General features: G+C 48.5%; 2 long non-coding RNA genes across 2 annotated transcripts; one reads left to right on the top strand and one right to left on the bottom strand.

Moving 5' to 3' along the window:
* Positions 1-303: 303 nt before the first annotated feature.
* LOC105738036 lies at positions 304-6,056 on the bottom strand. Its single transcript, XR_001113755.2, has 2 exons — positions 5,917-6,056; positions 304-1,248 (listed from the first exon to the last, which is right to left on the bottom strand). It is a non-coding gene; the product is annotated as an uncharacterized LOC105738036 (long non-coding RNA).
* LOC105738037 lies at positions 5,257-7,575 on the top strand. Its single transcript, XR_001113756.2, has 3 exons — positions 5,257-5,595; positions 6,600-6,762; positions 7,124-7,575. It is a non-coding gene; the product is annotated as an uncharacterized LOC105738037 (long non-coding RNA).
* The last annotated feature ends 4,165 nt before the right edge of the window (positions 7,576-11,740 follow it).

Below are 11,740 nucleotides of genomic sequence, written 5' to 3'. Positions count from 1 at the left end.
GTAGTGTTAGGAGCTTTACAGTAAGTTCTCTTGCAGAAAGGCAAGCTATAGAACAAAGGTGATGGACATGGTGAAACAGCCAATCAAACAGCTCTGTGTACAGGTTACTTACCTCTTATGACAGTTTGACCCCTTTTCTCAGTTCTGTCTAATCTAAATCTTGACTTTGAATACAAAGGACAGGACTGTTCCTATTTCCCAGCACAACAAACACCACAGCCATAGTTCTTATCGCTAGCTCTCATCTACACCTGATAATTATCTCACCTGTCTCCAATTGCTGACTACTAAGCGCTAACCTGATTAATCACCACAGGACATATTTATTGAGGAACAAATTTAGTATTTCAAGGATACCCCAAATGAGTTACTGGTGGGGTTACATAAGCTTTCATTCATGCCACCAAACCAAGATTCATGAATTCTGAAAGTTAAAGTTGATTACCTCTTTGGATACATAAAAACAATATATTAAAGCATGTCACAAAGTGCAAAAAAAAAAGAGGCATCCAGCAGATGAAAAATAGGCTCTTGGAAAAAACCCAAAGCAGCAGGCTGATTGTCCTAACAAGAGGACAGAGAAACTCTTTCTGTAGAAAATAAAGCTGCCTCAGCCAAAGAGAGATCCAGACATGGGTTTTGATGGATTCTTATTACAACCAAAGACAAGCTCAAAGAAAGTGGAAGTTCAGATTTCCCATGGGTGCAGTTGGATCTTGCATCCAAGAGAACGCTTGGTTGACTTCTCATATGTAGGCTGAGCAAGAAGCAAGCAGCAGGACTTAGCCAGTGATTCTGATTCCAGGCTGACATCTCTGTGCTTGAGCTCTGAGCTCCTCAGGCAGGACAGCCTGGAATTGCTCCTGCACCAGCATTTCCACAATCTGCTCTTTTGTGTGGATATCAAGTCTCAGCCACCATCCAGCAAGGTCCTGGGAATGCCTGAGGACATCCCTGGGGCCAGCTGCATCCTCATAGCAGAACTTCCTGAACTTCCGCCGGGAGGCTTTCTAGTATGGTCTTAAAGTCTTCAACAGAGTCTTCACTGAGGCTCTCTGGTGGGAGCCCAGAAGGCTCTCGTGGAACCTGGACCTAGAAAGCAGGTAGTAGGACAACTTCTGGCTCCTCGGCCCATCATTTCGTTGGGTAGTGATCTCATCTGATCATTCTGGACTTCTGTATTTCTTTGTGTTTCTGGGTACACTTCAGTCTCCATTCTGGAACTCTAAGAAAAAACGTTTCAGACTTCTAGGCACAAAGAGAAAAGTAAGAATCAGCAAAAACAGACCATAAAAGCTGTTAAACCACTCTGATCTCATGGATCTGGTCCAGACCCAGGTTCCATCAGCCTTCCAATCTTAACAGGGTTTCTTAATAAAGCTACTAGAAACTCTATTTTTGTCTTCTTCTTGGTAGATCAATTAACACAATTGAGAAAACATGACAGTGGTTTACCAAAATAAGAAATGTAGGTTCTCGAAGCCGACTGAAGAATACTGGCTGTGCTAGAGAACCGTGCATTCATTTTGTCTCTCACTATGAAGTATTTTACATTATGTTGAAACAAGAATTGCATAGGCACATGATTTGCTTGAGAGAGGGCTTTAAAATCATGGGTGTTTGCTTCCTCCAACCATTTTTTTTTTTCCTTTTTGGAGACAGTGTTTTGCCCTGTAGTTCAGGCTGGAGTGCAATGGCACGATCTCAACTCACCGCAACCTCCGCCTCCCAGGTTCAAGCAATTCTCCTGCCTCAGCCTCCTGAGTGGCTGGGATTACAGACACGTGCCACCACCTCCAGCTAAATTTTGTATTTTTAGTAGAGATAGGCTTTCACCAGGTTGGTCAGGCTGTCTCGAACTCCTGACCTCGTAATCTGCCCCCATCGGCGTCCCAAAGTGCTGGGATCACAGGCATGAGCCACCATGCCCGGCCCCTCCAACCATTTTTATATAACATTTGCTATGTCTACAAAGCAATTTATGAAGAGGAGCTAAAAGAGGAGAATAAGGTCAGTTCATTTATATCTAATCCACTAACTTTCTACCTCCCTCCATCTCTTTCATCATGATTAAAGAATAGCAAACATTAACAAGTACTTCAAAGGAGCAGTGCACTATGATTGCACCTGTGAATAGCCACTGCACTCCAGCCTGAGCAACACAGCGAGAGCTCTTAAAAAAAAGAAAAAGAAAAAGAAAGCCAGGCGAGGTAGCTCACGCCTGTAATCCCAGCACTTTGGGAGGCCAAGGTGGGAGGATCAACTGAGGTCAGGAGTTCAAGACCAGCCTGGCCAATATGGTGAAACCCCATCTCTACTAAAAATACGAAAATTATGGCCGGGCATGGTGGCTCACGCCTGTAATCCCAGCACTTTGGGAGGCCAAGGTGGGTGGATCACATGAGGTCAGGAGTTTGAGACCAGCCTGACCAACATGGAGAAACCCTGTCTCTACGAAAATTACAAAAATTAGCTGAGTATGGTGGCGCATGCCTGTAATCCCAGCTACTCAGGAGGCTGAAGCAGGAGAATCGCTTGAACCCAGGAGGCAGAGGTTGCTGTGAGCCGAGATCGTGCCACTGCACTCCAGCCTGGACAACAAGAGCAAAACTCCATCTCAAAAAAAAAAAAAAAAAAGGTGGATCACTTGAGCCCAGGAATTCGAGACCAGCCTGGGTAACATGGCAAAACCCTGTCTTTACAAAAAATACAAAAAAAAAAAAAAAAATTATCTGGGTGTGGTGGCACATGCCTACAGTCCCAGCTACTAGGGAGGCTGAGGTGGGAGAACCACCTGAGCCTAGGAGGTAGAGGCTGCAGTGAGCCGTGATCACGCCACTGCACTCCAGCCTGGGCAACAGAGTCCTTGTCTCCAAAAAAAAAAAAACCCAGGTTAAGATCAAGAATGAAGCACCTCTGATCAGTGTATGGGAGTTGTCAAAATCCTAACAGAGTACGCTTACAACCCTTTGGATATTTGAGAGCTCCAGGATTATCAAACCAGCTATAGTCGTTGGGGGGGCGGGGCGGGGCGCAAATTAAATACCTGTAAAATGCCAGAAAAAAAGCCTTTGCTTCATTTGGGCTAGGGCCCCACTTCAAAAGAGGAGTTATTTACAGGAAAACACATCCTATGTTAATTAACTTTAAAACAAAAGACAGTTCAAATAACAGAAATGACTAAATTAATTCTCACATTAGGGTACAGCCCCATGATGCAGTCACTTTTCAAGGATCATCTTTTTTTTTTTTTTTTGAGACGGAGTCTTGCTCTGTTGCCTAGGCTGGAGTGCAGTGGCACAATCTCGGCTCACTGCAACCTCTGCCTCCCAGGTTCAAGCAATTCTCCTGCCTCAGCCTCCTGCGTAGCTGGGACTACGGCGCGTGCCACCAGGCCAAGCTAATTTTTTTTTTGTATTTTTAGTAGAAACGAAGTTTCACCATGTTAGCCAGGATGGTCTTGATCTCCTGACCTCGTGATCCACCCACCTTGCCTCGGTCTCCCAAAGTGCTGGGATTACAGGTGTGAGCCACCGTGCCTGGCCCATTGTTTTCTTTAATACTCTCTTCCCTCAAAGAACTAATCCCTTCCAGACATATAATACATAGCAGGAGAGTTGACATTTAAAATCCCTCCCACCTCAGAGAATCTCTCAAATCCGTTTCCTGGGCAACAACTGACAGAAGCCAACAATCACTAACACTGACTAGCTGCCATGCACCCAGCACCTAGTCTTCCCTTCTCTAAAGGTTCCCTGACCCATTTCTTAGGAGACTTTAATTGATTCTAGACCCAGCAGCTTGGATATTCTTGGGAGTACACCAATTCTTCTCATATTATCTTGGTTTTTGCTCAGTTAATAAGGTGTGCTCATCCCCCAAAGTAAGCTGTTACTAACCTAGGGTGGTGAGTAGGGAAAAGCAGAATCACTTAGGGGTGACTTGGACTAAAATATTTCATCCAAGACAGGTTGGGTGAAACATTGTGGGAAAGCAAAATCTTGGGAACAACCTAAGTGACCATCAACAGGGAAATGATTGAAGTACAGTCAACCACTCAGTGGTGCCACCACGTAAAAAGTGAAGCAGGCTTATGAGTACTGGTAAGAAAGCTGTCCATATCACAACATGACTAAGGTCCCGATTGATGTGTAGTATGACCCCCCCCATCTGAGGAAATTAAAAATACATACAGGCAAATAAAACCTGATATATCCAAATAATAGAAAGTTACCAAAGAAATTAATTGTATTTACTTCTGAAGGGCAGAAACAGTAGACGGGGGAAACACTTTTCATTCTACATCTTTCTGCATTATTTTCTAACTACACACATGTATTACTTTTGTAACAACTCAAGAGGAAGAAAACTTCTCAGGCTTTCCCCTCCTGCCCAAAAACCTTTCTGAGTGAAAACCCCTAACCCACTTAGGAAAACACCCTTTTATTACTTCTTCTAGCTCCCAGCACCCAAAGTCTTTACAACCCACGTTTCTAGGAACAGACTACCAGTGGGCCTCTTTTTTTTTGAGACAGTCTCACTCTGTCGCCCAGGCTGGAGTGCAGTAGTGTGATCTCGGTTCACTGCAACCTTTCCGCCTTCTGGGTTCAGGTAATTCTCTGCCTCAGCCTCCCGAGTAGCTGGGATTACAGGAGCCCACCACCACACCTGGCTAATTTTTATGTTTTTAGTAGAGACCGGGGTTTCACCATGTTGACCAGGCTGGTCTCAAACTCCTGACTTCGGGTGATCCACCCGCCTCGGCCTCCCAAAGTGCTGGGATTACAGACGTGAGCCACCACGCTCGGCAGTCAGTGGGCCAATTCTTAAGGCTGGCTCTCAAAGATGAACCAGCACCACAATTTACCCGGCTTATAAATCCTATCAGCTTCAGAAGACGACTTACCAAACACAAACTTATCCTCACCAGTTAATAACTCCTTGTCTTTGCTCAAAAACCCAGTGAGAAAAAATAACTCCAGGCCAGGCACAGTGGCTCATGCCTGTAATTCCAGCACTTTGGAAGGCCAAGGCGGGTGGATCACTTGAGATCAGGAGTTCAAGACCAGGATGGCCAACATAGTGAAACCGTCTCTACTAAAAATGGAAAACATTAGCCAGGCGTGGTGACGTACGACTGTAATCCCAGTTACTCGAGGGGCTGAGGCAGGAGAATCGCTTGAACCCATGTGGCGGAGAAGGTTGCAGTGAGGCGACATCGCGGCACTGCAACTCCGGCCTGGGTGACAGAGCGAGACTCCGTCTCAAAAAAAAGAAAAAATAACTCCAGGGCACTGCGCCCTTACTTCCTATCTAACATTGTGCCGAACGTTATAGATAGATAACATAGATCCTCCTCCGTATGATCCTTAGTTCAGGATCATAAACTCTTGATAAATTACTGCCCCAGGAACCTCCAGTGACATCAACCGCTGCTATCATTTGTGGAATTCCGCCGGCCAGACACCCCACACTGCATTCCCTCACAACTGATCCTCCCGATAGCCCATGGGGTAGACACTGTTACTTCCATTCACAGATAAGCAAAGTGAGGCTCGGAGGGAGGGGACTTGCCCAAAGCCACAAGGATGAAAGGTAGTGCGATGACTCAACCGATAAAAATAATCCCGGTTGTGGTGGCGGGGAGCTGAGCCCGACTCCTCCCACTATGCTGCCGCGGCTCCGAAGGCCTAGCCCCGAGTGCGGAAATGGGCTTCTAGGGTCCCAGGACGAGGTCCACCTCCAGAGCTGCAGTGAGGTCCAAGTCAGCCCGAGGAGCCCGCAAGCCCCACATTTCAATCATTTCCCTACCCCAAACGCAGGGACTCCCCGCTCCTGGGGCAGGCAGCCACTGTGGCCGCGAGCAAGCGTACGCGGGGTAGGAAGGAGAAGGAAGGGGACAGGGGGAACGTTCACCTACGCAGCTGCCACCTCGGAGGACGGGGGAGCGGGGGACGAGGGAAGATCAGGATAAGACCCTAACTCCCACAAATGACTCCGGGAAAGGGAGACCACCACTCCCCGAGCTTTGGAGCGCCGCGCGGGAACCGGAAGTCATGCCCCGCCCGGAAGTTAAAAGGAGGGGCATAGTTTGGAAGGTGGCGGTGGGGGGGGCCGGGTCTCTCTAGCCTCCGCGGTACTCCGCAGCTTCATGGTTTTAACTCTAGGTGGTGTTTTGACCGTCCTCAGTCCTTACCGTGCGGAGTTTTGGATACATTCTAAGCAGCTTTTTCGCTCCGGAGAAGTTCTTTGTCTTTCTGAGCCGCAGTTTGCCCAACTGCAAAATGGAAACAGATGAAGCAGGAATTAAGATACTCTAGGAGCTCGCCCACAGCTGAGTCAGGGCCCCATTCTGAGGTTACACCCTTAAGCCTTTGCACCACTCAAAGGAAGGAAACCAAGAGAGAGGGGTGGCTAGCTGCTGTTTGGAGACAGTGGTCCTTGTATTGGCGCCCCGCGGAATCACTCCAGATGAGTCAGTGGATACAGTCTATAGGTCCCGCCTCATTGTACGCAAACAGCAGTGGGCATATGGCCGTGGGGGGTTGATACAGCCTGTCGGAGTGGGACTGTGCGTATGGGAGGCTAAATCTCAGCAGGACTTTTCCAGTTGCTACCAGACTACGCACTGTCGCCTGATGGTTAAGAACTGAAGCTTTAGCCGTGCGCGGTGGCTCACGCCTGTAATCCCAGCACTTTAGGAGGCAGAGGCGGGCGGATCACCTGAGGTCACAGGAGTTCGAGACCAGCTTGACCAACAAGGTGAAACCCAGACTTTACTAAAAATAACAAAAATTAGCCGGGCGTGCTGGCAGGCGCCTGTAGTCCCAGCTGCTCGGGAGACTGAGACAGGAGAATTGCTTGAACCCGGGAGGCGGAGGTTGCAGTGAGCCGAGATTGCGCCACTGCACTCCAGCCCGGACGAGGGAGCAAGACTCCATCTCAAAAATGAAGCTTTGAAGTCATACTGATATGGTTTGCGTCTGATCACACAGGTTCAATGACACAGCCGGCTAGAGCAAGCAGAGATGCTAACCACTGCAGCCGCGATCTTAACCCTGAAGGGGAGGGATTGAGCTGTTAGAGAGAGGTACTCAGTTGACTTATCCCTCTCTCTTTCCAGCTGGCGTATCCGAATGGGCTGAGCTACCGGATTAAGAGGGACACCCCAAAGCCCCCATTGCTGGGTTATTGCTCCAGAGCCAATGTCCTTAGGGAAACGAAGATACGCCCTTTGTCTACACTGCCACTGCTGGTCTGTAAACTCCTAGACGGCCAGCTGGTGGTTCACAAACCAGGACTCCTTGCTCTGGCCCTACTCCTACCTACCAGAATGACCGTGAACACTTCCCCACTCACTCCTACAACCAGGTTTCCATCTTCTCTCTCAGCTTAGGTTTCCCTAATTGTAAAATAAAAGGGTTGGACTAGGTTAAGGACTTCCAGCTGTTTCTCTCTCCCACACTCTAAGGTTCCTTAGGAATGCTTCAGAAGACAGCAGGGGTTGGGGCAAGGACGCCACCTGAGTCCCAGAGCAACTCCAATTTCATAGGTACATAAATTTATGTGAAAGTATATACGTTTAGGCTTGTGTAAGATTATTTTGTCATCCCAGGTAAAATTCAGCCTTTGTGCTTCATCTTTCCCCACCCTCCTGCTCACTCAGTTTGCTCCGAGAACACTGACCTTCTGGTTATTTTGCAAATCTGACAAGCTCATCTTCACTTCTTTTTTTTTTTTTTGAGACGGAGTTTCACTGTTGTTGTCTAAGCTGGAGTGCAATGGTGTGATCTCGACTCACTGCAACCTCTGCCTCCCGGATTCAAGCGATTCTCCTGCCTCAGCCTCCCAAGTAACTGGGATTACAGGCACGAGCCACCACACCCGGCTAATTTTTTGTACTTTTAGTAGAGATGGGGTTTCACCATATTGGCCAGGCTGGTCTCAAACTCCTGACCTCAGGTGATCCGCCCACCTCGGCCTCCCAAAGTGCTGGGATTACAGGTGTGAGCCACCATGCCCGGCCTTTTTTTGAGACAGAGTCTCATTCTGTCACCCAGGCTGGAATGCAGTGGCATGATCTCGGCTCACTGCAACTTCCACCTCCTGGGTTGAAGTGATTCTCTTGCCTCAGCCTCCCAAGTAGTTGAGATTACAGACTTGCACCACCGTGTCCAGCTAATTTTTGTATTTTTAGTAGAGACAGGGTTTTGCCATGTTCCCCAGGCTGGTCTCGAACTCCTGACCTCAAGCGATCCACCCACCTCAGCTTCCCAAAGTGCTGAGATTACAGGCGTGAGCCGTCACACCCGGCCTCATCCTCACTTCTTTTGCTGATCTCTGCTTGCAGTGCTCTTTCCTGAGATCTGTTCACCCAGGTTCCAGTTCAACTGTAGCGTCTCCTTTTCTGCCCACCTCCTCTATCCCCCGACCCTGGGCACCCTTCCAATTCCTTTATAACCTGTTATTTTGCTTTTGTAATTACCTAGTTATTTTCTATCTCATCCACTAGAGGCAGGGTCCACAAAGCTAAGGACCACTATGACCCCAGTACTTAAAACTGAGCATAGGAGCCAGGCGCAGTGGCTCACGCCTATAATCCCAGCACTTTGGGAGGCCGAGGTGGGCGGATCACCTGAGGTCAGGAGTTCGAGACCAGCCATGACTAACATGGCGAAACTAAAAATACAAAAATTAGCTGGGCATGGTAGCAGGCACCTGTAATCCCAGCTACTCAGGAGGCTGAGGCAGGAGAATTGCTTGAACCTGGGAGGCAGAGGTTGCAGTGAGCTGAGATCAGGCCATTGCACTCCAGCCTGGGCGAGAAGAGTGAAACTCCATCTCAAAAAAAATGAACAACAACAACAAACTGAGCATAGGCTGGACAAACACTGAATGAATGAATCAATGAGTGAGTAAAGGAACAGAGCAGCTAGGCGTGGTGGCTCACACCTGTAATCCCAACACTTTTTTTTTTTTTGAGATGGAGTCTCGCTTGTCACCCAGGCTGGAGTGCAGTGGCGCATCTCGGCTCACTGCAAGCTCCGCCTCCCGGGTTCATGCCATTCTCCTGCCTCAGCCTCTCCGAGTAGCTGGGACTACAGGTACCCGCCACCACGCCCGGCTAATTTTTTGTATTTTTAGTAGAGACGGGGTTTCACCGTGGTCTCGATCTCCTGACTTGGTGATCCGCCCGCCTCGGCCTCCTAAAATGCTGGGATTACAAGCATGAGCCACCGCGCCCGGCCAATCCCAACAGTTTTGGAGGTTGAAGCAGGAGGATCCCTTGAGCCCAGGAGTTTGAGACCACCAAGGCAACATAGTGAGACCCATTTCTATAGAAATTTTTAAAAAATCAGCCTGGTGTGGTGGTGCACATCTGTGGTCCCAGCTACTTGGGAGGCTGAAGTGGGAGGATCACTTTAGCCCAGAAGATTGAGGCTGCAGTAAACTGTGATTGAGCCACTGCACTCCAGCCTGGGCGGATAGAACAAAACTCAGTCTCAAAAAAAAAAAAAAATGGTCTGGGCATGGTGGCTCATGCCTGTAATCCCAGTACTTTGGAAGGCTGAGGTGGATGGATCACCTGAGGTCAGGAGTTCAAGACCAGCCTAAGCAACATGGTGAAAACCCATCTCTTTTTTTTTTTTTTTTTTTTTTGAGACGGAGTCTTGCTCTGTCACCCAGGCTGGAGGGCAGTGGCGCAGTCTCGGCTCACTGCAAGCTCCGCCTCCCGGGTTCACGCCATTCTCCCGCCTCAGCCTCTCCAAGTAGCTGGGACTACAGGCGCCCGCCACCACGCCCGGCTAATTTTTTTTTTTTTTTGTATTTTTAGTAGAGACGGGGTTTCACCGTGGTCTCGATCTCCTGACCTCGTGATCCGCCCACCTCGGCCTCCCAAAGCGCTGGGATTACAAGCGTGAGCCACCGCGCCCGGCCATGAAAACCCATCTCTACTAAGAATACAAAATTAGCTGGGTGTGGTGGTGCATGCCTGTGACCCCAGCCACTTGGGAGGCTGAAGCAGAAGAATTGCTTGAACCCGGGAGGCAGAGGTTGCAGTGAGCCAAGATTGTACCACTGCACTCCAGCCTGGGCAACAGAGTGAGACTCCATCTCAAAAGAAAAAAAAAAGAAAAGAGAAAGCCTGAATTTTATGACAAATCCAATCTGATAAAGACCACTAGGGATATAGCTGTAGTTTAACAAAATTAGGCTTATTAACTTGATGTAGCAAGAGAGACAACACACCAGAGAAACTGTGGAGGGTCTCACCAAACAAAGGAAGAAATGGGATTATCATAGGATTTGGGGGAGGTTGGAGTTTAGGTGAAATTGAAATGAAGCCGTGTTGATAGGCGCAAAGCAAAGCTGGCAGTGTGTAAAGGGGTTAATATCTGGCGTGGGCTGAGAATCAGAGTCTTGTTTCCGTGGACACCACAAAGGTAAGACAAATATAGACTGTGTCCAAAAACCCTTTATCTGAAGCTCTGCATCTGGGTAGATACAGGCTATGTCTCTGTATCAAACCTGGCTCTTGTGACCCACTAGAGAAGCGTGGGATGTTCTGCTCTCACTGATGTGATTTCAAACAGCAAACTTTCTGACAGTCTCTGATTTTAGAGAATGAGATTTCTTTTTTTTTTTTAGGTGGAGTTTCACTCTTGTCGCCCAGGCTGGAGTGCAATGGTGCAAACTCGGCTCACTGCAACCTCCATCTCCTGGGTTCAAGCAATTATCCTGCCTCAGCCTCCCGAGTAGCCGGGATTACAAGTGCCCGCCACCATGCCCAGCAAATTTTTGTATTTTAGTAGAGATGAGGTTTCGCCATGTTGGCCAGGCAGAGAACGAGATTTCTCAGCACTGTCTTTTTTTTTTTTTTGCCTTTGAGACGGAGTCTCGCTCTGTGGCCCAGGCTGGAGTGCAGTGGCGTGATTTTGACTCACTGCAACCTCTACCTTCCTGGTTCAAGCAATTCTCCTGCCTCAGCCTCCAGAGTAGCAGGGATTATAGGCACCCACCACCATGCCCAGCTAATTCAGCCTCCCAAAGTGCTGGGATAGGACTACGTCTTTGATGTTAATTGACAAAAGAAAGTTTGACAGATTCACTTTTTTTTGAGACGGAGTTTTGCTCTTGTTGCCCAGGCTGGAGTGCAATGGTACGATCTCGGCTCACTGCAACCTCCACCTCCCAGGTTCAAGCGATTCTCCTACCTCAGCCTCCTGAGTAACTGAGACTACAGGTACGTGCCACTACACCCAGCTAATTTTTAAATTTTTGGTAGAGACAGGGTTTCACCCTGTTGGCCAGGCTCGTCTTGAACTCCTGACCTAAAGTGATCCACTTGCCTCAGCCTCCCAAAGTGCTGGGATTACAGGTGCAAGCCATTGCACCCAGCCCAGATTCACATTTGATCTCAATCATCTGACCTATGTCCAGAATATATAAAGAATTCTACAAACCAGCCAGGCGCGGTGGCTCATGCCTGTAATCCCAGCACTTTGGGAGGCTGAGGCAGGCAGATCACGAGGTCAGGCATTCAAGACCAGCCTGGCCAACATGGTGAAACCCCGTCTCTACTAAAAATACAAAAATTAGCCAGGTGTGGTGGTGGGCACCTGTAATCCCAGCTACTCAGGAAGCTGAGGCAGGAGAATCGCTTGAACCTGGGAGCTGGAGGTTGCAGTGAGCCGAGATTGCACCACTGCACTCCAGCCTGGGTGACAGAGTGAGACTC

This window comes from Nomascus leucogenys, chromosome 24 (assembly GCF_006542625.1).
Source record: "Nomascus leucogenys isolate Asia chromosome 24, Asia_NLE_v1, whole genome shotgun sequence".
Classification (NCBI taxonomy): Eukaryota; Metazoa; Chordata; class Mammalia; order Primates; family Hylobatidae; genus Nomascus; species Nomascus leucogenys.
This window is presented reverse-complemented; position numbering and strand designations above follow the sequence as displayed.